The sequence below is a fragment of the Pelecanus crispus genome, chromosome 2 (genome assembly GCF_030463565.1).
Source record: "Pelecanus crispus isolate bPelCri1 chromosome 2, bPelCri1.pri, whole genome shotgun sequence".
NCBI classification, from domain to species: domain Eukaryota; kingdom Metazoa; phylum Chordata; class Aves; order Pelecaniformes; family Pelecanidae; genus Pelecanus; species Pelecanus crispus.
Window position 1 is genome coordinate 164,532,194 of NC_134644.1, and position 25,288 is coordinate 164,557,481.

Here is a 25,288-nt window from a genome sequence, read left to right on the forward strand (position 1 = left end):
GATGGTTTGAGAGTTTTGATAGAGAGGGCAAAAACACATAAAAATTGTTGTGTCCTTGGGAAGGCTATGGCAAGTTATGCAGTGGTGAAGAGATGCTGACAACCTGTAGAAGAGCCAGTTTTTGACAGCATGGGAAGTGGTTAGCACCTCATTTGACATCCTTACATCAAAGCTGGACAGTAGGCTGGTCAAGATGCTCTGTTTGAACCACAAATTACTGGGCTTCAGGCAGAAGTCACTGGATGAAATTCTGTGGTCTTTATTAGGCAGAAGGTCAGACAAAATCATTTAGCTGGTTTCTCTCAGCTTTTAGAATTTATGAATCACAGTCGGGTTTTTTTTGAGTTTCAATGAAAAGTTTGCCTTGGTAGCATGCAGACAACAAACCCCATCTCTTCTGTCATCCTTACATCATACTGTGTTGCTTTCAAATTGTCCTAGAAGGAGGATGAAATTGGGCTTGTTATTTAAATTTCAGTATGGGTGGCAAAAGCAACTCTACCTTGATTATTATGGGCCTCCCGTGACCACAGGAATGAATGATGCCTAATGCCAGCCCTGATCTAACAAACATCTGAGGACCGGCAGCATAGCCAACAACTGTCTCTTCTCTGTTCCTCATGGGAATTGTGCACCATGGGATCCTGCAACAAGGCAAAGATGGGAGGAAAGCTCATAAGGCAGCGTATGTGCTTTTGTTTGTGTCCAGTTACTCCATTTGGAAGCCACTGAACCTGGGGCTGCAGCAGCCAGCAAGAAAGAGGCACCTTAGTTACCTGGCTGTGTAAGAGTCTCTGAACTCCAGTTCTACACAGCACCTTATGAAAACGGAAATTTGGGAAAGTCCAGAGCAATGCAATAATTGGAGAAAAGAAGAGGAAAGTCATGTGGAAGAAAAGTAATGAAAATTAAAATGATGTGAAATAATGTCATTTTCTTTCCCAGTATGCAACTGGGATAAAAATGCAGGCATGAGAGAGCACTTGCTATCTGCAGCCTTTTCTTCCCTGCCAAATGTGACTTGTGGCATGGTGCCACCCAGCACTCAGAGGTTTTAGGAGTTCAGTGGACATCCCTGGTTGTACACCCCAGGTTTGGCCTGTCTTTGCGGCAGCTTGGACCCACTTTCCTCTGTAAGAAAGAGCTCCAGTACCCTTCCTGTCCTACAGCAAAGCTTCCATCCAGACCTCAACAGGGATTGAACAACATTGGGCATAGTTTAAACTATCAGGTCAAAAGGCTTTGGAGCCATCTCATCTTGAGGCAGGCATCTAAAATAGGTGGGTTGCCCTCTGGTAATGGCTGTTTGCCTCCCACGACTATTGGGGGAGGCCAGACAGCTGATTGAGATGCAGACTCCTCCACTTTGGATGTCTGAAGCTGCATGAGATGAACCCCCCTCTCAGTGCCTGCGTGAGTGAGAAGGAGCTACTAGAACAAAGCACCTAATGAAGATCTGTCTGACGCCATCGGAGATGAAAATAATACCGAAACTTTAATCAGCTCTCTCAAGCTGAGCGGTCCCTGGAGGTCCCATACCGAGCCTGACCCACTTGCTGGGCCCCAGCAGTGCAGCCGCAGGCGCTCTGCCTGCCTTTGGAGGAATGAAAGGACAGCGATCTAAAAAGAGACAAGGGAGCACAGGGGAAGGCAATGAGTGGTAAGACTTTATTAAGAATGAGTTGGGATGTTTTGATCATTATTAAATGCAAACCCACCTTCTGCAGCATTTCTTTTTTTGAGCTGCTCAGAAAGGAGGGAGGTGTTTGAAGAGATTTGTTTTCAATCTGATCAAATCATTTCCCAGTTCCCTCCCTGCACCCCTGCCTGCTGCATCCCCGTCTCTCCAGCCGTGCCATGCTGGGAAGGCTGCTGTGAGCATGTGTCCTCGGGGCTGAGCTCCAGCATCGTAACTGGCCTGGTATCAAGGGGCTGCTCCCAACCCAGGCTGTAGCCTGCTTTGCGGTGATGGAGTGAGGGCTCTTGCAGCCAGTGAGTAGCAGCATGACTCTTTTGCCAAATGTCCCCGTTTGCAGGCAGGACTGCCTGCAGTGGAGGCTCGTGGGGAGCCCGGGCTCCCATCCCTAAGCTCTCTAAAGGAGATGTGACCACTTTGCAATGGCTTCAGATTGGGGCATCTAAGTGGGCAAAGCAACAGTGGGTAAAAATCAAATCCAAAATCTCTGGGCTTTGAGAAAATGTGTTCAATAGTGTTCAAAAAATGGGTAGATGTGGCACTTGGGGACATGGTTTAGTCTAGTCTACCCTTGATTGGCTTAGAGTAGACTTGGTAGTGTAGGTTAATGGTTGGACTGGATGATCTTAAAGGTCTTTACCAACCTAAACGATTCTACGATTCTATGATTCTATAGCAGTGGACTATTTGCAGCAAACTGTAATCCGCATCCCCTTCCAGGAAGGTGTTTCTGGGAAGATGATTCCCACATGCTCCTTGGAAGGGCTGCTGAACTGCCAAATGAGCACCGATCTTTCACCCTCCTGTGTGTCCCCATCCCACAACTGCAGCTGCGGTGCCATGAGCCCTCACTGGACCCAGGGCCTTTGGACAACACTTCCGCAAAGCAAGGGTAAACTGCTTCCTCCCTGTGCACAACACACCTTGGTTTTCTGATTTTTTTCTCTTTTTCTTTTGGCTGACTGACTAACTGAAGTACAAACCTCTTTCACCTATTTGTCATTCATTCACTAGTGTATGACTGAAGGTTTTGTGTTTATTTTTTAACTGATAGGGTGACGATGCAATTATAAACCTAACATTCATGGTGTATTTTTGAGCCATCTGAAAAGTGTGAGTCGTTACAGAAAACGTAAGACTGATTTTGTGGGATAAATTTTTTTAATCCTTGAATTTCATTCTCAGTTTTGAATGAATCAAATGTGTTTCATGGGACTGAAAAAGCTGGGATTTTCCCCTTTTCTTGCTGCAGTGTTGGGGTTTTGTTTTGGTTTGTTTTTTAATCAAAATGTTTACTCACATATGAAGATTTCCATATGTTAAATGGTTTCTGATAAACAAGTTGATGGCAAAAGGAAAGTGAGGGTGAGGAGAAGACAAGTGTTGGGTTTTGGTTATCCCTGGGGTTTTTTTCAATTTTATTTAAATTTCAGCAAAATGGAAAGTGTTTTGTTTTGACCCACTCTCAAATCTCATTAGTGAATGAAGAGAGACTGGGAGGTGTGATCATGTGAACTTCAAAAATGCAGCAGATCTGGACAGGAGAAACTAGCAGCAATGCTGCTCTGACGGTATGCCCAGACTTGGGTGTTTTAGTGTATCTTACCATTTTTTCATGTTACCAGTAGCAAATTCCCAGCGAGTGGCAGGGGATGAAGAAACAGGAGCCACAAGTGCTCCTCTCCCCATTTTTCTTGGCTCCCTTCCAAATGGCAGTAGCATGCATCTCACACTCACCATGGTTGTATCAAGGTCTTTATTTTTATGTAGGACCCATCAATGCACATAAGTGCAGATGGACAGACAGGTGCTTGCTGTGGTCCCTGAGCTCTGGAGCCTGCCATCGTTGCCAAGACTGAACTCAAAAGCCTTGCTCAGAGGAAGGGTATATCAACTCCGGTTAGCAGCATGGGAGCATGGTTTCAATACTCCAGGGCCGAGCAAGCTCACCAACAGCTTGCTTGGCCTGTGGGAAGATGGACCTTTGGCTGGGATTCATCCAAGATTTTGCTAAGCTGCTCTTCTCCACAGCAGCTCTGCCTTTCTGTTTGCAGGGAAGGCAGCTTCAGCTGGGTTTGGAAAAGTCAGCCCCAAAGTTACTGTCTTCCTGGAGAAGGCAGCAGGAGAACCTTGTTTTATTTACCTGAGGAAATCAATGCATCTCCACTGACCTTGATGAATTTGGGTTGATTTGTGCCAGCCAAGAAGCTGACCCTCAGCGTGTGTTAGAGGCAGCCGGTAAGTGCTTGCCTGATACATCCTGTTATAAGACCTTGTTTTCAATTGCTTAGTGCTTGGGAAACCTTAACTATTCCAAGTGCAGTTTTCCACACCAGGGAACAGAGACTTTCTTGTGCACTTGATTTTGCAGCCAGATATTTGTATTTACCTACAATGTAATTATTTCGTGGGTGCTCATGGTACACTTAGCATTGCACAGGGTCTTTTTCTGAAAACCCAGATGAAACAGCCCTGCTGTGATGAGCTGTCGAAGCCTGTTCCCAGCACACACGGGCTGTGTGGTTTGTGTGGTTCGTGTTTGGTTCAGGAGGGCTTAGTGGTCTTTCTTCATCATTATCAAAACAGTTCACTTTCTGATGACTTTGGCATTCCAAGTTTCAGTCTTCCGTGAGTCCTTGATTTTTTTTTCTTGGTGCTTGTCAGGTGTAGGGAAGGGTGAACTTGGGTGTTGCGGCTCCTGAGACCTTCCTGACAGGCACCCTCAGCCAGTGCCTGGGAAAGCTGCAACACAGGCTTGTTACCTGTGAAAAAAGAGGGTTTTTTAGAATGATTGGCATGGGAATATTCCAGCAGCTGCCTGTCTCTGCTTTTCTCTCTGTGAGATCGACACACTGTAGTTTTCTGTCCTTATTCGCATTTTGGTGGTAGGAAACAGGCCAGCTGGGCAGCTACAGAAAAGGTCTTGGGCAGCAAACCAGCAGGATGCTGGTACGGCTGCCCTCGTGCCTGGAGCAATGCTGGGAGTGCCCAGCCTGGGGTAAGCATGGCAGTGACGCTCTTGGACTGAGTCTCTCCTGACCACTGGGGACCCCATAGGCCTGGGATACGGAGATGCTACCAAAATGTAATGCTGTCTCAGCCAGGTCAACAAAGAAAACAACACTCTTCTGCTCATAACTGGAGGGAGATACGGCTCTGCTTTGCTTTCTTAGAGCTGCCTAGAGTTTGTGCGTGACTCCATATCCAAAGCCTTGTCTCCCTCCTCCCAGTACCCAACCACCAAGTGACAAGCAGTGGTACAAAATCCCTGTCCCCAGCTGTCTGCAGAGGGAGAAGAGGAGGTACCCAGGGACCAGCCCTGGCATCGCTTCCTGAAGCTGGTGAAAGTATTACTGCTTCCAGCTGCCCTGCCTGTCCCTTGCCTGTCCAGTCGGGTTTATTAGCCTCTGCAGCAGATTGGGACTGGGAATCAAAGGGATAAAGCGCAGTTTGGGGTCTGTGAACGGTTGCAGAAACCTGGGGCAGGGAGAAGGGAGCAAGGATTGATAATGTACTAAGCCACTGCAGGTGCTGGATCAGCGGAGGGTGAACCAGCCCCTTGCTGCCCACACCAACAGCAGGCTCCCGCGGAGCTGAACGACTCACACAGCGGAGACCTGGGGGAGATTTGCTCCTGTCTTCTGGCACCTCCTCTTGCCCTGGTTGGCAGCCGTCGTTGGATGTGTTGCCTTGTGCCAAACCTATTCATAGATGCCTAATCCTCTTCAGCCAACCAGCTCAGTGTCGTGGACTTCCTTCCAGGAGCCAGATATGTCAGTACCATTATACATGTGGCTTTTGAGTGACTTGTGCAAGGCCAGGCAGCAAACCTGTGGCACAGCAGGTGTTGAAATCCAGCTCTCCCAAGCTTGGGGTTGGCAGCCTTTCCACCAGGAAATCCTTCGTTTAACTTTCCACCACAGTGGATGGGGTTGCATTGATGTAGGAGGGAAGCCTCCGTGCGCTCGTGCGTCTCTTGCAGCCCTTCTTCAGCTCCCCGCACCTCTCCCCAAAGGCACCTGCTCTCAAGGAAAAGAAATATTACTCAGTGCCCAGGAGGGAGCAGAAAGGGATCTTGATTGCCTCTGGCACCATGCACCAGAGAAAAGAACGGGACAGTTTTGGGCAAGGTTCAAGGCAGGTTGTGCAAGTTTGCAAAGCTCCTGCAGGGCTCCATCACTGGCTTTTTTCCATGAGAGCCTGTCAGGTGTAGCAGCAGGCTTCTGTGCCACCCCTCATTTCTCTCTCCTTCAAAGAGGGAACAAGCTGCCCTGGAACAGGCTGGCCTTTGGCATAATTCTTTCTTTTTTTTTCCCCAAGTCAGGGGCACTTGAGTGAAAACCAAGGAAAGCTAAAGCAACCTTAGCTTTTTGTCAGCTTTCCTTGCGACAGTGACAGGGCTGTTGTTCTGCTCTTGGCATTAAGCGAGAAATCAATGTTACCGTGGGAGCAAACTCCCAAACAGGTGGCGATCATGCACATATTAACCTGAACAAGAGCAGGAGGCACCACGTCCCCCCGCAGACCCACCAAGGGGAAAGGAGATCTCATCACCCTTTGTTTGTGCTCAGAGTGCGGCTGTCCCGAGGATGGTGCCCAAATAGATAAGGCTCTGGGCACAGATGTCTGGTTTGATTATTCTTTTCCTTTTTGCTGCAAACCATATGGCAGTATGGGCAGCACAGATAGCTGGCAATCAGAATTCCTGGGCTCCCTCCCTGACTTCGCCATTTGCTCATTTAATTTTCAAAGCGGTTTTCATGCATCAGCAAAACTTGCCACCCTGAACCTCCCCACCCCCTTAAAACAAGAGCTCTCCCTCATTACTGGAGGTGCTTTTGAAAATAGTAACCACATCTTGCTTTGCTATCGCAAAATTAGATGCACTTAATGCTTGTAAACTACTTTGGCACCAACAGATAAAAGGCGCTACAGACAGGTTGCTAATCAGCTTGATTAAGTAAATTGCCTAAAGTTTGCCACTGCTGCTGGAGGATTGCAGGCTGATCCATCTATAACCCGAAGGAGTAAGATGAATTAGGTATGATAAGGATTGTTTGGTTTCTGGTCCGTCAACCAGTGAATGAAATGACTCAGTGTTTATATGCCAGGTCACAGAGAAAAGTTTCTTGCGATTGGAAATGATTAGGCACACTGATTAATGTTTCCAGTGCTCTTTGATCCAGAGCTGCCAGTTGGAATGAGTCTTGCTGCACAGAGACATCCCGACTGCCTCGTAGTGAAAGTGCAGGGGGTAGAAAATTAAATGAAAAAATGCGGGTGGGGATGGGAAGGCTCTGCTGAAAGATATGCTCTTTTTTCCATCGGGGACTCCAGGGTTGCATTCTTTGAACCATCCTTTTATTCCTGGAAGTCAAGGCAGTTTGTAACACGCAGTGTGCTTGTAAGGTTTATTCATTTTCAAGAAAATGTTCAGGAAGATTGCCAGGTCATCTAAACTTCCAGTACTGATAAGGACCTCAGGGTCTGCTAAGTTAAGAAGAAAGTATCCCAGGTTCAAGAAAAGCTTTAAAATGTAGCACTTTCTGAGTAGTCTGCAGCTCTTGTGAAACTGTTGATGTTTCTCTTGTGTGGAGGTGCCGTCTCCTGCATACCTCCTTGTGATGGATGTTCCTTCTTTTGGCCATAGGATTTCCCATTTTTAACCCTCAATTAGGATATGCCCCTTTTATCATAGGTGAGATATTTGAAATAGTTTCCTAAGACAAGACGCAGGAAGATTTACTTGGATAAGAGGAAGAATCTGCACAACTTCTTATCATTCCTACATTACCACACAGTTTGTCTTCATTATTTTGTGTCTCCATCAAACTTTGGGCATTATGTTTGAGCCTTGAACCAACTGGGAGGCCATGAACATGATTGCATTGCCCCACTACATTTTCTTTATAAACGACTTTCAGTGTGCATGCTCTTCCCATGTTTTACCAAGCATGTGAGCTTGTGGAGACAGCACCGAGCAGTTCTTCTTTACCATGGGAGGCCCATGTCCCATCTCCCACTCAAGTCAGTCTCCTGCCTGGACACCTGCTGACCACCATTTCATATCTCTAACCAGGATCTGTGCCTTCCTTGCACTGACAGCCCTGGGACCGCAGCTGGTCCCCATCCAAAGCCTCTGATCTCTGACAGTGCATGAACTCATCACCAAGCTGGGCTGGCGGCTTTAGGACTTCTCTCATCTGCTCAGCTGTTTCCACACAATGGATCAAAATCTCATCATCTTTCAGTTCTCTGGCATGTTTGATTGCCAATGTATTCAGCAGAGGTAAGATGGACAGACGGTGATCTGGACCATGTTATGTGGGAAACTGGTATAAATAATGAGCATACATCAGTTTCCTGCCTTTGTGAAGTTACGCTTCATGCCTGTTTTCAAGCCTGTGTTTTCTTCCTGTGCATGGCCTGAAACAGTTAATATCAACTTAATTGCAGATCATTTTCACAAAAATAGGTGCCTACTCTGCCTACTTTGTCTTTCCCAGCGGCTCCGCGGTGGCTGCTTGGCTGCTGTCTGCCCCGCTACTAATGCTCCCACTTTCCTCCCCGGCTTGTGCGGTTGCCCTGGCATGTTGCTGGGACAGGGAGCAGTGACGTAGGGTCTCCTGGAAGCCTGCGCATGGGGCCAAGCACAACACAGCTGGGCATCACCCCAAATACCTCAAGGACTGCTGCACTGAGCAGGTTCCCATTGTTGCAGACATCTCATTGTGCTACATAGCTACGGAGGTGTCTGTATTGCTCTCACTTACGGCAAGGTAGGAGCTGGGGCCAGGGAAGGGAGGAGTTTGGGATTAGACATGTCTCCAGCTCCGCAGGGTAGGAATCATTCTTATCTGAAGCAACGTTGGAGAGGTATTTCTGTCTGAAGCAATTTTGGAGAGGTATTTCAGGTGTGGCTTCCACAACGGAGACAGTTTCACACTGGTGGAAGCCACTCCAAAGGTGTGCCATGGCTCTTGGTAGCCCCGACGCCTCCCCAGGCGCACACCGCTGGTGCTGCCCCAGCTCGCTGCCATCCCACTCTCTGCCTCGCTTGCCAGCTGCCTCCTGCCGAAGCCGGCTCTCCTTTCCTCCTGCCCCCGCGTGCAGGATGGGAAGGCATTGGCGTGAATGATAAGCCCACCCTCCTTATTGTGTCCATCTCGGTATGGATCCTAGCAGGGAAATGGTGGGTGGGATGGCGAGTTTAAAGGTGCTCAGCCAAAAATCACACAGCTCAATAGGTTTGCCTCGTTATTACTGCCAGAGTTAACCCTTCGGCTATTGGCCCTGAGGTAGTTTATCTGTGAGGTTCTGTTCATCTCTTAGGCTTGTAGCTCAAGCCATGACAGGGGCTGCTGGTGGGCTGAGAGCTTTGGCTGCAGCCAGTTTTGCCTTTACCGGTAACAGGCATCTTTTTTTCCTTCATGGGAAGTTGCTGCGCCCACTCAGAGGCTAGGCCATGCATGCCAGCTCATGTCCAGGAGGCGGAAGGGCAGGGCTTGTGCTTTGGGCTGGCACACGATGTGGAGCATGAAGCAAGTCAGCAGTCAGGGGAAGCATGGCCAGCGAGAAGCGTGAGACTCACTGCCCCTCCGGGCAGGGTTAGACTGGGCAGAAACCTGGCATAGAGGATGTCTGCCAGGTGTCCAGGCTAGGGTGCAACCCAGGCCATTAAAAGTCTGGGTATGTGGGAGCTGGAGCTGCTGTCTGAGCTAGCAAGAGATCTTTAACTCTTTGTATCTTGGACACTCATGGAAAACAAATACTGTTGCATCCTTACTGCTTTCTGCTCCAAATTCAAAAGCCTAGGATAATTTTTCCCCCAGCATAAAATCATAGTAAAGTATATATTAAGAAGAAATAGAAAGGAATCACAGAAACACAGATGAGTCTACGTTGGAAGGCACCTACCAAGACCATCTGATCCAACTTTCTGTTGAAAGCAGGTCCTTAGATTACGTTATTCAAGGCCCAGTCAAGCCAAGTCTTTATTGTTTCTAGTGAGGAAGATTCTCTCTCTTCAGGCAACTGATCCTCCTCTTTAGTTGCTCTCACAGCAAAGAATTTTTTTCATATCCAAGTGGAACTTCCCTTGAAGCCACTTGTGCCCATTGCTTCATCTTCTGTCATAGTGCGTTCCTTGTGAACAGATGAGTCTTCTCCATAACTACCTTTTAGGTATTGGAAGGCAGTGATTTGATTTCCCCACCCTATGCCTTCCCTTCTCAAGGCTGAGCAAGCACAATTCATTCAGCTGTGAAATTCTCCAGCCCCCTAATCTTGTTGATCCCCTCTGGACCATCTCCAGGCTTTCAATATCTCTTGAACTGGGGGGAGAAAAACTGGACAGTGTGTTCCAGGTGTGGCCTAACAGGTGCCAAACAGAGCAGGAAAATCACATCCCTTCATCTACCAGCAGTAGTCTTACTAATTCAGTCCAGGATGCTGCTGTTCTTCATTGCTGCCAGGATACATGGCTGGCTCATGTTCAGTTTGCTGCCTGCCAAGACACCCTGTGCCTTTTCAGCAGAGCAGCTGTCCAACCAGCCAGTGCCCAGCTGGTGCTACTGTTTGGGATTATTCCATCCCAGGTTCAAGACTTGACGTTTATGTCTGCTGAACCTCATGTTAAACCTCATTCTTGTTGGCCAGATCTCAACAGCCTGTTGAGATCTCTCTGTATGGTGGCTTTTCCTTCCAGCACATCTACCTCCTCTCCCAGCTTAGGCTCATCCTCAAGTTTGGTGACAGTCCATTCAATCCTACATTCCAGATCATTTATAAAGCTGAATTGCATTGACTCCAGAAGAACTTTATTTATGACCAGCTGCCAGCATGATTTTGAGCCTTAACCACCACCCTCTGAGCTCAACAGTTTAGTCAGTTTCTCAACCATTTTGTGTTTTGTCTGTCCAGTCCATATTTTAATGGCTTGTCAAAAAGGATTTTGAGAGATGCTGCGTCAAACACCTTGCTAAAATCAAGGTAGATGATATTCACAACTTCCCACTCATCCACTGAGCAAGTTGTTTGGTCAAGCATGATTAACCCTTCAGTCGACCCATGTTGGCTTTTAACAGTCAGCTTCTGGTCATTTGTGTGCCTGGAAATAGCTTTTCTAAGGACCTGTTCCATAGTTTTCTCAGGGACTGAAACAAGGCTGACTAGTCTGTGGTTTCCTGGATCTTCCTTTTTTGCCCTTTTTGTAGGTGGACACCGTATTTGTCCTTCACCAGTCTTCAGACTGGAAGACCTCTCTCCACACAAAGCTCTTTACTCTTTGTTTTTCACTTCCCCTGCATGGGGGAATAATGTGGTTGACGCTAGACAAATTGCTTAAAGCACCATGGATGACAAGATGCAAAGAACAGAAGGTCCTTGTGTGTATTGATACCAGTCCAAATTAGTTAAACAGGACAAATTCTGGGCTGGAAATTACAATGGCTCATGGTGACATCTAGTCATGACCTAAATTTTAGAGGTGCTGATGTTGATGGTAGAATCATCCTGTCTGCAGATGTAGGTGAAGTAAAGTGCAGTTCTGTGTAGCATGAGCTACCATTAATATTATTCTTGCAAGTTTTCTTTAGCAGGGACCAGTCTTTGGTCTAGCATGCATTCAGCAGTCATGATTTTGGCCTCTCTGCCAGTACCTGGAAGCCAGGTCTCTCCAAGAAAGAGTGAGCTTGGTTTCATAGGACTACTGTGATATTGAATGCTGGTGTCTGGTACCATGACGGGGGTCATTAGATGGAGCTGTCACCTCCTGAGAGGTAGCTAGAGTTCTTTTAGACGTCGATTATTAGCTGAAAAGTCTGTTTAAAGTTTGCACAGGCCAGTGTAGTAAGTGGACTGATGTTGATATCAATAATTACAGATATCAATATATGTTTAATCAATGCAGTTAGTTGGCATGATTACACCGGCTGTACAGCAACATACACTGTCAGACCTTTATGTTTCTTTCACGTTGCAAAACAAGCTATACATCTTTAGCCTAGACTTTCCAGCTTTGAAATATTAGGAGCTATCCAATGATACCATAGTAGTTGCATTGGAACCTGCTATTTTTACATTTTAATAAACACCACATTGATTAAGACAAGGAAATATGTGCTCTCCACTGCCAGAGGATGGGGCTTTCTGCTCCAGCTCAACAAATGACCACATCCTTCGTGTATCAGCTGTTGGTGTCTCACAGTCTGGCTTCTGAGAAGAGCAAGAAGAGAATAGCACAGGCTGAATGGGAAACTACAGAAAGATCAGGGAGGTTCACACGAGACCTCTCAATGGTACTACCCTCCTAGGCAGTGATTTGCCAATGCACAGCGACACATGGGTGTCCTTCTTCCACACCTATGGATTCAAATTTTAAGATGTAATTGTAATTACAATTGTAATTGTAAGGTGATTGACATGACATTACTTAACATTGTTATTAATATTGACAGAGCAGGTACCTATGTGCTGTGTTAGGCTTCTTGTATCTTTATTAATGAAGCATATCCTCAAGCCTTCCCTCTAGGAGGGTGGAAACCTGGCATCCACCCAGGCTCTGTTAATACAAACCCCAAGTTGTTTCAAGACGGTAGAGACGGAAAGTGTGCTTTTTTCCTCCCTTCTTCTGGTCTTTTTTCTTTCTCTTCATTAGAATTACCCATTTCTAGTCTGGCTGGAAAGGGTCAGTAGAAAACAAGATACTACTGAAACATGTCATTGCTGCACCCATCATCAGTGTTACATGTGTATACTTTAATAGTCAGCTGAGTTTAAATAAATATGCAGAACTCCTGGTTTTGGCCAAGGAAAAAGTGACAGCTGTTTGTGTTGGTGTTTCCCTTGTGCTGCAGGCTGCCTGCTGGCATTGCAGAGGTGGAACTGTTTGGGGTGGTGTTTGTTTGGAACAGTTTATCACGGCTCCCCATGAGCCCTCCCTCTGTCTGGCTGCTTACAGATTTTCAATGAAAGACCCTGTTCAGACATGCGGCAACTCAAATTATCTCTAAATAAACTAGTATATGTGGAGAGTAATTCATGAGCACTTCCAGCATGATGATAAATGGCAGGCAGGGCCAGCGCGTACAAGGTGGTCCCTCAGGGATGTGTCTCCATCGAGTTGTGCAAAGATACTATAGAAGGGTGTGGAAGCATGACCTTAAAATAAGAGCTGTGTCTTTTGGAGCTTTAGAGACCAGGCTGTAAGAGACAGACATGCAGTATTTGATCTGTTACCTTTTGTCTAATATTGTATCTCCAGAACTTGACATATACTTCGGGTTTTACCCCCAGTTCGTCCCCATGTGACTACCAGTCTGCTTCCTGAAAAACAACAGTCATCTTAGCCCTTAAAATACACCTTAAACAGTCAGTTCTGATAAAAAATAACAACAAACTCTAAGAATTTGTGTACTGTCCTGCTGTTTTCCAGCCCTTGCTGACATGCTTCTTGAACTGCAGTTGAGCTTTGGCTGAACAGAGGCCATTCTTCTGCGATGACCAAGAGAGAGTGGAAAAGCCTGCAAATACAAGAGCCATAGGAGGATGTGGCCAGGTTTATCCCAACAGGTTAAATAGGGACAAGGCATAGCTCTGAGCACTGGCGTATACCTGTCCATACTGTAAGCTGTTAGCACAGCTCCAGCCCACACTGGCTAGCGCTTCTCCAGACAACGCCTGGGCACTGTCTGGGGACTCACACTGGCCAGGGGCCATCCCCAGTAGTAATCTGGCTGCAGGCACCTTGTTCTGGGGAGGTGAAAGGGCTTAGTTGTCTGGATACGAGCTGCTGGGCCGTTGGCTCCAGTGCCAAGGAACAGTCCCTGGCTTGTCTTATTTACATGTATGGACAAGATGAAGACTTTGGGATACAGGAGCCTCAGTGGTGAGGTACAACATATGTGAATTTTGCAATTCTGGATGCAATTTTGAAATACATATTTCTCTTGAACTTTCAGATACTGCTTTGAGATACTGTTTCTCTGGAAAACCCTGCACTTGCTGAATATCTATTATTGCTCCCATATGGCAAGGAAGGGAATAAACCCTTCATCTTCAGATAGCAGACATAAAATAACATGAAAGATACGTGAAATGACTGGGGAGGAGTTTCGTTCTGGTCTACAGAGAAACTATAGGGGTTTCATAGATTGCCACTGATACAATTAAAAAGCATGCTGTATCTCCCTATTTGTGAGAAGAGGGAGAAGAAACAGAAGGAAAGACAGCTCAAAAACGTGGAAATGCCAAACAGAAATGGTAGGCAATCAAGGTCTTACTTGTCATATAATAATGTCTAGGCTTTGTCTGTACACTTCTGTACCAGTGTCTACTTTTTTGTTAGGCATAAACTCATACTTTTACTTCCTGTTGAAAAAATTACTTTTCTTCTCCCCTTAAAATCCCAGCTGAAATTGATACAAATAAATAAGTAGTCTTGCCTCTAAGGAATTATGTTGCTGGGGAAAAACCTGTATTGTGATATGAATCAGTGCTGCAAAGCTCATCCTGTATAAACCATTAGTCCTGGAATCCAGCACAACTGAATTATAGATGAAATGTATTTTGGTTCATTACGTCAATGCATTGCTTGTACTGGGGAACCCAAAACTGGACACAATGCTCCAGATGCAATCTTACAAGTGTCAGATAAATGGGAATTATGACTTCTTTCAACTTACACTGTTGTCTCGTCATAGAAAGTAGACTGGTTGGTCAGCCAAGAGATCAACAGCACTCTGCTTGTCTACACTGACCCATAATAGGTTACCTTCAGAGGAGTTAGCATGTCTTTGGCTAAGGCACTAAGGCTAGAAATGTGCCTGACTTGAAAAGTAGAAGGTGGGCCTGGGTCCTGTTTGTATACATTGGTGTATCTGCATCACCTGTTACAATGAGTCCCGTGAGCATAGAGCGCATGGTCAAGAGCAAGCCTGTGACAAGATCTAAAGGCAGCAGGGATTTTTCTGGTGTCTTGGAGGGCTTAGGATGTAGGCTGGTCCTTTCTCAATCCTGAATCTTCTTTGTACATGGTTCTGTATCCATCCAGTCTTTTGTATTTTCTGCTTTTTAACAAAATTAGCCCTGAAGGAAGGGACATGAGACTTGACTCAGGCATCTCGCTAATAGCTGAACTGCTCTGGCTCATGGAGCTGCACAAGGGTTTACAACATGTTTATGCTAAAGTGAAGAACCATGTAAATAAAATAGTAGCCCTAAAGTGCTGAAAACAAACCCTTTGGGATGAATTGAGGGAATGGGGAAAAAATGCCCCCTGTCCTTGCCCTGCATCCTTTTACATCCCATCCTTTGGATGCTCACCAAGGCGGGTGAAAGGGATTGATAGATGGAGGAGGTTATAAAACTCTTGTCGTGTTCCCAAGGTCTGAAATCAGTTGTCAAAATGTGTGCAGCCACAGAGCAACCTGAGAGCCTCTCTTCTCAGGCTGGGAGGTCTGAGTGCTGCCAAAGGCTTCTGGCCCCCTCTCCCAGCCTGGTGCTTTGAAAGAATATCGTTTGGCTCCATGACACTGCGTGTCTGTTGACTTGTGCTTGCATGTTTGTGCTTGGATGTGTGCACAACTCAAAAGCAGGTCTGAGGTTAAGTAAAGCCCCTTGCTTGGTGGGGAACCTTGATCAACATGTCACAGAACATGACAACTTCCATAATGGTTTTTAAAAAATGTATACGGGATTAGCCGCCAGCTTCCAGGGGAGGGATATGTGGTAACCACTTGAAATATCTGTCTTCTGGGCTCTGCCCTCATCTCCACAGCAGTTTTGAACAAATCGTTTGATTTCTCTGTGCCAGCCACTTGATCTGTAATACTGTACTATTTAGCTGACGTCTTTGAGTGTTGTGTGGCTTATTGAGGGGCTTTTCATGTTCTCGACTTCATGTAGGCTTTAGTGGGGGTTTTTTTGGCGTTCAAATTGAAAAAGAGTGTCTTTTTTTCCTTCTCTCTTTATGGACAGATGTCTAATACTTCTGAAAATGTACTCCTTTTATCATGTCTTAATTCAGGCATCTAAAACCACAGCCCATTTTGAATTTAGGCCAAACACCCTTGCCATGGCATGACATAGTTTTCTCTTGGTTGGGCACACAACCTAACTCAGCACAGATGAGTATGGAGGTGAGAGTAAAAAAAAGATGGATGTTACATATCTTGGCTACAAGGTTATAACAGAGTTTTGTCCTGTGTACATTAATTGTAGCATGCTCATATGTTCCTCCAAGACAGTGGGTTTTGCTCTTTATGAAAGACCTGTGTAAGCATAAAATACTGGAAATAAAAGACAGCTGAGGGCAATTCTGTAGTCGTTACGGGTTTTTATTTTAGGAGCGATGTGACTGCTGGGGTCAGTAATAATACCTAGAGTGGGCCTGCTTTTCATATCTAAAATCATAGAATCATTGCATTGTTTGGGTTAGAAGGGACCTTAAAGATCACCTAGTTCCAACACCCTGCCATGGGCAGGAGCACCTTCCACTAGACCAGGTTGCTCAAAGCCCCATCCAGCCTGGCCTTGAACACTTCCAGGGATGGCACATCCACAACTTCTCTGGGCAGCCTGTTCCAGTGCCTCACCACCCTCATAGTGAAGAATTTCTTCCTTATGTCTAATCTAAATCTTCCCTCTTTCAATGTAAAGCCATTACTCCTTGTCCTATCACTACATACCCTTGTAAAACGTCCCTCTCCAGCTTTCTTGTAGGCCCCTTTCAGGTACTGGAAGGCTGCTATAAGGTCCTCCCGGAGCCTTCTCTTCTCCAGGCTGAACAACACCAACTCTCAACCTGTCTTCATAGGAGAGGTGCTGCAGCCCTCTGATCATCTTTGTGACCCTCCACTGGACCTGCTCCAACAGGTCCACGTCCTTCTTATGTTGGGGGGCCCAGAGCTGAATGCAGTCCTCCAGGTGGGGTCTCACGAGAGCAAAGTAGAGGGGGAGAATCACCTCCCTCGACCTGCTGGCCACACTTCTTTTGATGCAGCCCAGGATACTGTCAGCTTTCTGGGCTGCAAGAGCACATTGCCGGGCCATGTTGAGCTTCTCATCAACCAACACCCCCAAGTCTTTCTCCTCAGGGCTGCTCTCAATCCATTCTCTGCCCAGCCCGTATTTGTGCTTGGGATTGCCCCACATGCAGGACCTTGCACTTGGCCTTGTTGAACTTCATGAGGTTTGCACAGGCCCACCTCCCAAGCCTGTCAAGATCCATCTGAATGGTATCTCTTCCCTCCAGTGTGTCGACTGCACCACACAGCTTGGTGTCGTGGGCAAACTTGCTGAGAGTGAACTCAATCCCACTGTCCGTGTTGCCAACAAAGATATTAAACAGCGCCAGTCCCAATACCGACCCCTGAGGAACACCACTTGTCACTGGTCTCCACTTGGACATCAAGACATTGACCACAACTCTTTGAGTGTGACCATCTAGCCAATTCCTTATCCACTGAGTAATCCATCCGTCAAATCCATGTCTCTCCAATTTAGAGACAAGGATGTCATGCGGGACAGCATCAAATGCTTTGCGCCAGTCTAAGTAGATGACATCAGTTGCTCTTCCCTTATCCACCAGTGCTGTAACCCAGTCGTAGAAGGCCACCAAATTTGTCAGGCACGATTTGCCCTTAGTGAAGCCATGTTGGCTGTCACCAATCACCTCCTTATTTTCCATGTGCCTTAGCATAGTTTCCAGGAGGATCTGCTCCATGATCTTCCTGGGCACAGAGGTGAGACTGACTGGCCTGTAGTTCCCCAGGTCTTATAAGCTAATAAAGAAGTGTTGGGGTTTTTATGTAGAAAGAGGCATACTTATGATGCACATCAAAAAGTTCTATTAGGTAGGCAGAAACCCAGAATGATGCCGTGTCCTGCTTACCACCTTCTAAGGACACCTCTTCAGCCAACATTTTAGTCATTTGCCAACAATCTCATTTACTATATCCTTATTGGTAATACACTTCTGCTACACATCTTGAAAGAGTTTAGAGTTGAAGTAAAACTGGTTCTCCCATCCCCACTGGACCTCAGTGCAGATAAGAATGAGAATCAGGAAAGAGGTTTATGGAAACAACTATTTTTGGCTCAGCCCTGATAGGACAACAGCTCCGTTGTTCCGCTCTGATATTCAGTCAGTGTGACTCATCTGTAGAGGACTTTCTGGCCCATTTTCTTTAAAAATGTGCTCTATCGAGAGAATTGGCTGGAGCTTTCTAAAAGTGGAAACATCAAAAAAAAATAGCTTGCTCGTTTGTTGGGTGTTGGTTGACCTTTTCTACACTACCTTAGCTCAAAAGTTGGAATATGTGCTGTCTTATGCAGTGAGGTGTTTTCAACCAAAAGGGTGGGTTTGTGGACTTTTTTTGCTTCTAGAGGAAGGGAATAATAGAGAGGACAGGTTTCAAGGCTCCCATGGAGAGTGAGGTCAGGTGTCCTCAGAGACTGAGTAGGTGATGGCTGCTTCAGAGTGGGAAGAGTTGGCAAGACTGGAAGAGGCCACTCTGAATGTCACCCTGGCCTCTGGTCATACCTAGCTAACCTCTGGTTTCAGAGGATTTTCCAGGTCTTCGGGGCTCCCAAAGCTTGAGGACTGCTGCCAAGCTTTGAGGGTGCCATGACTAATACAAACGTGACACTCAGCAGAGAGCCTGGAGACATTTCCTCCTTGAGTCTCCCCATTATCTAAGATCCAGGAATGCCACTTTTCCCCAAGCTGGGGAAAAATGAAGAATGTTTTCTCCAGTCACTCAAATACCAGAAAGAACAAACATTTGAGAGCAAGGATTAGGGAGAACTCAGACTTGTTATCCTCCTAGTGAGGACACGTCCCTTCCTTTTCACTTGTGTATTTTCCCTGAAGATATAATTTTAGGCTGCAGTTGTACAAGAGAAGCGCTTATTTAGTGTAAAGCTGTGAATAATCTCTCTCTCAAGGGCTTTAAGGACCGGGTTGAATTAGGACTTCAGAAAGGTAAGTGAAAGCTTCCTTTGCCAGGAGGAGTTTCCATGCACAGAATCTGGAAGTGGTCTGATGTGGACAACCGTGACCTGCTTTGTTAGCTGTATGTGAAATCTGACTCTGCTGAAACCAGCAGCAAAACTGCCATTGATTTTAGAAGATCTGAATTTCATCCCCAATACATTTATTTGCATTACCTTTTTTCCTGTAGTTTTTCCTGTTACGTTTGGTATGTAGTCATGGAGGACTTGTGGAAATATTGATATGATCGAGATATGCTTACCATTATGGTGAGGGGTGGACAGATGCCACTGTGGGAAGACGCATTTAGAGTTTTGCCTGGCACTTTGAAATGCTTTACATTTTTTCCTACCTGCCTTGCTTCAGCTTTCCAGGTTAAACTTGTGCATGAATGACAGGTCTTATTATTTTGAGTGTTCTGTGTTTTTCTTTGTTATTTAGATACTGAACTTGTGAAACATTCGTCTTAGCAGGGCAATTCATTCTCAACTGGATCTTAATGAGACCAATCCTTCCTTTCCTGGGAAAGTATGCACCTCTGGTGAGAGAAGCCCACCTTTCACAAACCACAGATAAAACTTGTTTTTTCAGTGAAACACAAAGCATGCAGCCACTCGAAATGTCAGTTTTTCTTAGCATGAAGCAAATATGCATTTTGTAAATGTGAGACACAGACATATTTTGATGTGGGTCTTGAACAGGGCTTCAGTATAGGGATAGCTCATCTTTAATTTATCGTTATATGCAATTGAGCCATTCCAGGAAAAGATATTTTGTGGTTCTGGGGCCAGGGAAGAAGAAGAAGGATAAAAACCTTCTACGCTAAACAGAAACAGTTGCAACACGCAGTAGAGACCTGTGTTTCCTAAATGAAAACTTAGTGTAAAGGTCTTGAAATGTTTTTCAGGATTAAAAACACTGAGATATTGATGTTAAAACTCTTTCAGGTATCACCTATTCTTTCTCTGGCAAAACCAGAAACAGTCCTATTTGTTTGCTACCTCTGTTGCCACAAGCAAGTTAAGTTAAATCCAGTTGGTGGCCGGTCACAAGTGGTGTTCACCAGGGCTCACTACTGGGGCCAGTTCTGTTTAATATCTTTATCAATGTTCTGGCTGAGGGGATCGAGTGCACCCTCAGTAATTTTGCAGATGACAGCAAGTTGGGCAGCAGTGTTGATCTGCTTGAGGGAAGGAAGGCTCTACAGAGGGACCTGGACAGGCTGGACCGATGAGCTGAGGCCAGCTGTATGAGATTCAACAAGGCCAAGTGCCAGCTCCTGCACTTGGGTCACAACAACCCCATGCAACGCTACAGGCTTGGGGAAGAGTGGCTGGAAAGCTGCCTGGCCGAAAAGGACCTGGGGGTGTTGGTTGACAGCCCACTGAACATGAGCCAGCAGTGTGCCCAGGTGGCCCAGAAGGTCAACAGCATCCTGGCTTGTATCAGGAATAGTGTGGCCAGCAGGAGCAGGGAGGTGATTGTCCCCCTGTACTCAGCACTGGTGAGGCCGCACCTGGAATACTGTGTCCAGTTTTGGGCCCCTCACTACAAGAAAGACATTGAGGTGCTGGAGAGTGTTCAGAGAAGGTCAACAAGGCTGGTGAAGGGTCTGGAGCACAGGCCTTATGAGGAGCGGCTGAGGGAACTGGGGTTGTTTAGCCTGGAGAAGAGGAGGCTGAGGGGAGACCTTATCGCTCTCTACAACTCCCTGAAAGGAGGTTGTAGTGAGGTGGGTGTTGGTCTCTTCTCCCAAGTAACAAGCAATAGGACAAGAGGAAATGGGCTCAAGCTGTGCCAGGAGAGGTTTAGACTGGGTATTAGGAAAATATTTCTTCACTAAAAGGGTTGTCAAGCATTGGAACAGGCTGCCCAGGGAAGTGGTTGAGACACCGTCCCTGGAAGTATTTAAAAGACGTGTAGGTGTGGAGCTTAGGGACATGGTTTAGTGGTGGACTTGGTAGTGTTAGGTTAACAGTTGGACATGATGATCTTAAAGGTCTTTTCCAACCTAAATGATTCTATGATTCTAAGCTATAACCACATGTTTAAATCTGATTATGAGACCTGTTGCAGGAAATTCTCTGGCCTCTCTTGTGCCCAGGATTGACTTAGTTGATCAAAACCGCATTTCTGGCCTGAAAGTTCATCAATCATTGGAGCCCAATGGAAAGCTTATGGTAGTGTGGTATGTTTATAGGGGGACTTACAGCCTTTTAGGAGTCAAAAGCATTGTATAAACAGTAGTTGATTCATGCTTTCCTTCCACACAAATGCATCTACCACCAAGGATGAGGTCTGTCTTGGTTTTTGTAGCAGATAGCAATGGGGAAGATGTAGGTAGGCAGCATGTAATTATAAAAAAATGCAATTTTTTTCAGAACTTTTTGTTCACTCTTGTAAAAGAGCTATGGGATTATTTAAGGATCTGTGCAGTTTGGGCTGTAGAGCACCAGGAATAATGTCACCTTTGGATTGTGTTGGGGTTATTGTTTCTGTACCAACAGTGGGAATATGTTGCTGGATTATCATTATCTTGGCGTGGAATATCTCAGTGCCCTTTGATCAGCATTTGGGTGAGAGAAATTTCATTGTACCCCTTGTTTGGTACTGCAGGTAACTGTGTACTGCAAATACAGCTGCGTGTCTGGCAGCACGCTGCCTGTGTGCCTACCTCTTGTTCAGACCAGCTGGCTGGTCTCCTTGCTGAAGGCTGTTACCTCAAACAGCAGACTTGTTCTGCAGTGTGGTATATTCAGTCTTTACTGATGCTCACCACAGCTTCTCCTGGAAGGAAAATGGATATCTGTCAGAAACTGGCTTGTCCTAAATCATAAGAACAAAGAAAAGCTTGTAAGGAAACTGCTGCCCTATCTTTATCAGCCAGCCTTTCCTTATTTCCATTACATGCAGCCTTGCTTAGTCTCTGACACTTAGGGAATACTCTTCTGTTTTTTCAGACCAAGTGGCTTTGGGTCTGACCAAAACCCATTCAGTTTGAGGGGAGTCTTTCTAACGCTGTCGTCTGGCTTTGGGTCGTCTCTCCAACTTGTACCCCTTTCGGAAATCAGAAGGCACACGGTTCACTTACTCTTAGAAAGCTGATCTCAGGAAGGCAGAAATCAAAGAGCTTCAGTGTAGCACCTGAATGCTGTGCTTGAAACATCTGTCAGGGGGTTGCTCATCCCAAAGAAAGACATAACAAAAGATTTTCTCCAGGATATAGTATGATTTCTAATATTTTCTATAAAATAAAATTCAACAGAAAAACATAGAAGACAAAGCAATCTTTTTTATGCAGTTTGCTTCCTCTGCCCCATGGACAAATTCCAGTGGACCAACTTCTTACACCCCTACTTTAACCAACCCTGCTGTAGTAAAAGACCTATGAAACTAGTCATCTTTCACCATTTAATGTATGCAAACGTGGCAAAATGGGCCAAGAGTCTGAATCGGTACTGGCAAATATCTGTGGGAACTAGGGTAATGGGCTTCAAATCTTACCCCAGAACCAGCGATGAAGCTTTTTTTATTATTATTATTCATACCCTTGTCACTGAGGAGGTGTCTTTTATGGAAATAGAAGTTTTCCTTATTTCTGGCCTTCTGGCTGGTCTAAATTAAAAGAGCAGCTGATCTTGAGAAGTCCCAAAGGGATGGAAAAGCACAAGGGCAGAGGGTCCTTGATGGCTTCATGGGGGAACAGGGAAGCATAGGGAGAGAAAGCTCCATGGTGCCTCCTCTGTGTCAGGGTTTGTGTATAGATCACATGTGTCATTGTACCCCGACTTTGGAGCAAAGCATGACTGGGGCAACTACCAAAGAGGACAGCTTGTGAGAGCTTTTGGCCAAGAGTGGCTGGCAAAAGTGACAGCTACCACTAGTCACTCCATGTGGATGCATTCAGCTGCTGAGGGAGCACCTGAGCTAGAAACAGGGATAGCTAAAACTTCAGCTGTTCTCCATCCAAGCTGTACCTCTTGGTGCCAGATAGGTCATGCATGAAGGGTGGTTCTGATCCGAGGATCAGATGGGGTTTCTCAAGAGCCCAGGGCACTCAGGAGCCTCCACTGGAAGAAGAAACGCTGGGAAAGCTGCCAACTCAGCTTCTGCTTGGGCCGAAAAAATTGCAGTAAGAGCAACTGTATGGGGTGGATGGCAGGTTTGAGGTAGCAGGTAGTGTGATAGGGACTGTGGCTGTGTGTTGTTCCCCTCCTGTCCCTAAAGAAAGGGTTTCATGTCTTTAATTCAGTACTTGCTAGAATGAATATTGCTTGTACCAGAGAAAATCTCAGCTGTCCTCCTAAGCGTCTGGGCTGGGACTGGTGCTGATTTTACTGCTGCTCTTCAGCAGGGGCCTTTGGAGGATAAACCTGACCCCTTCAAGGCTTGGCAGAGGGGTTACGTATAAGCTGTGTCTAGCTCTCAAAGGCCCTGACTGGAACATCCAGATGTTACTGAAATGCTTACGTACAATAAGAACAAGGACTTCTTTTCGTCTCCTTGTGCTGAGTGGGATGTTAGCTTTTGGGGATGGCATCTGCCTGGAGTGCGCTGGATCTAACACAGGGGACTGATGGGGAATCTTGGGAAGTTGTGGATGCTCCTGGCCTTTTCCATAGAAAACCTGAAATCTACTAAAAATGTTTATTTAATGTTTTACCTTGGCTCATTCTCTTAGCTCGTATTATATTGCAGCTACAAAGGTATTAATTAAGAAGAATATTGGATGTGGTCAACTTTGTGCACACTAAGGATGTTATAAAAACAACAGCTACTGTAAAAACCTTTAAATAGTTCTGTCAGTCTCCTAAAAAAGAGGAAACTTGCTGTTTTCTAGCCAGTATTTTCCTATTATGGAATAGGATTGGGGGATTTTAGAGGATGACAGATCGACTATGAGTCAGTGGGGCAACATGGTGCTAAGGGAAGCTGCTCTACTGGGCTGCAGGCAGTGTTGGGTGCATTTCAAAAACCAAGTAAAAAGTACCCAGACGCTCAATTTTCTGCTTTACTCAGCAGTGGCTGGACCGTGGGGTTCAGTTTGGGCTTCACATTATAGAAGAGGACAGGTGGCAGTCTGGAGAGGAGACCCCAGCAGTTGTGGAAAATGAGAATCAGTATTTTTGCAGAGGAGGAGCGCTGGCCTGCCAGGAAAAAAAGTGAACAAGGGCAGCTCATGACAATTAGACACAGAAATACTCAGACTCTGCAGCACGGCACCTGACCGTCAGAGGTGCTCTGTCTCTAGGACCCTGCTCTGTACGTGACTAGAACTGCAAAAATACATTGAATGCACAAGACCGTATCAATCAGAAAACAGAGAGCCAGCAGCTTTGTTCTGTTTGTTATTTTGCTTTTGCATCTCATCCAAATTGTAAGAGGACTGATACCAATTCCTACATAGCCAAATACAGCCAGAAAAGCATCCTGGGTGGTTTAAGCCCAAACTCCTTGGGGAACAGTTAATCTGGAGGGTGCATTTTCATTGTCTTGACAGGCAAACAGCTGATCTGTCAAGAAGCCTGTGCTAGTGCTGAAAGCTCACAAAAGTATTTCAGAAGCATCTTAATTCATGGCTCATATCTCAGTTAGTGCCTCAGCAGAACTGGTTGCTCTACAGTAAATCTTTCAGCATTTGAGCCCAGCTGCCTCTGCCCTTTTCTGACAATAAAGATGAGGGTTAATTCTTCTCATTAGTCAGTAAGAGCTGAATTTAAAAATAACATGCTGATGTTGCTGCATGGAAGTGTTTAAGTTGGATTAAATATGAGGGAAAAATAAATCAGGGAAGAACAAGCTACAAAGGGAATTGCAGATTCACTTTCCAGTCTGAAAGATTTTTAGGGCAGGGACTGTCAATTATTTTGTTTGTACAACAGTCTCAACTTAAATGGGGCCTCTAGCTGCTTCCACATCGTAAATTATTGATGCTGTTAGGATTCACAAAAGACATGTGCCTACATTTAAGCACAAGGGTAATAAAACTGAAGTCTAGAGGAATCTTTTAGCTCAAAGTTAAATATGTGCTTATGTTCTTTGTGCTTCTTGTGGCTGCTTTAGATGCTTGTGTACCTGATGTGATCTTGAAATAACGAAGCTGGCCGTGCTATGATAGAGGATACAGATCTGAATAAAGGCACTTGTAGGTTCCAGATAATTCTCATGACCTCTGAGAGAAACTTGGCCCTGTTGACTTCGCAGGAAACCACTTGAAATTGATAGTCCTTATCCGAAGTGACAGCAGGTACACGATCCTAATAAAAGAAACATGGACCCGTGGCACATCATCCTGTCATTGCGTTACCTTGCCTGACAAAGGAAGGCGGCACACCGTGATCTGAAGAGATCCGAGGTGACACGGTGCCTGACAAGGCATCCCAGTGGGGAGTGCAGGAAGGGAGCAGGGCTAGAACCACCCGGAGCTGTGGCTCAGTGCTCGCTGGTTGCTTCGTGTTGGGTGGTCCGTATCTGCCCTCCCAGCGGCAGATGGGAGTTCATGAGGTGCCAAACTGAGCCTTGACTAAGCAGGAATAACAAAAAAAAAGGAAGAAAAGAAGGTTAATAATCCTCAGGCACTGGGGGCTTTTTGGCTCGCT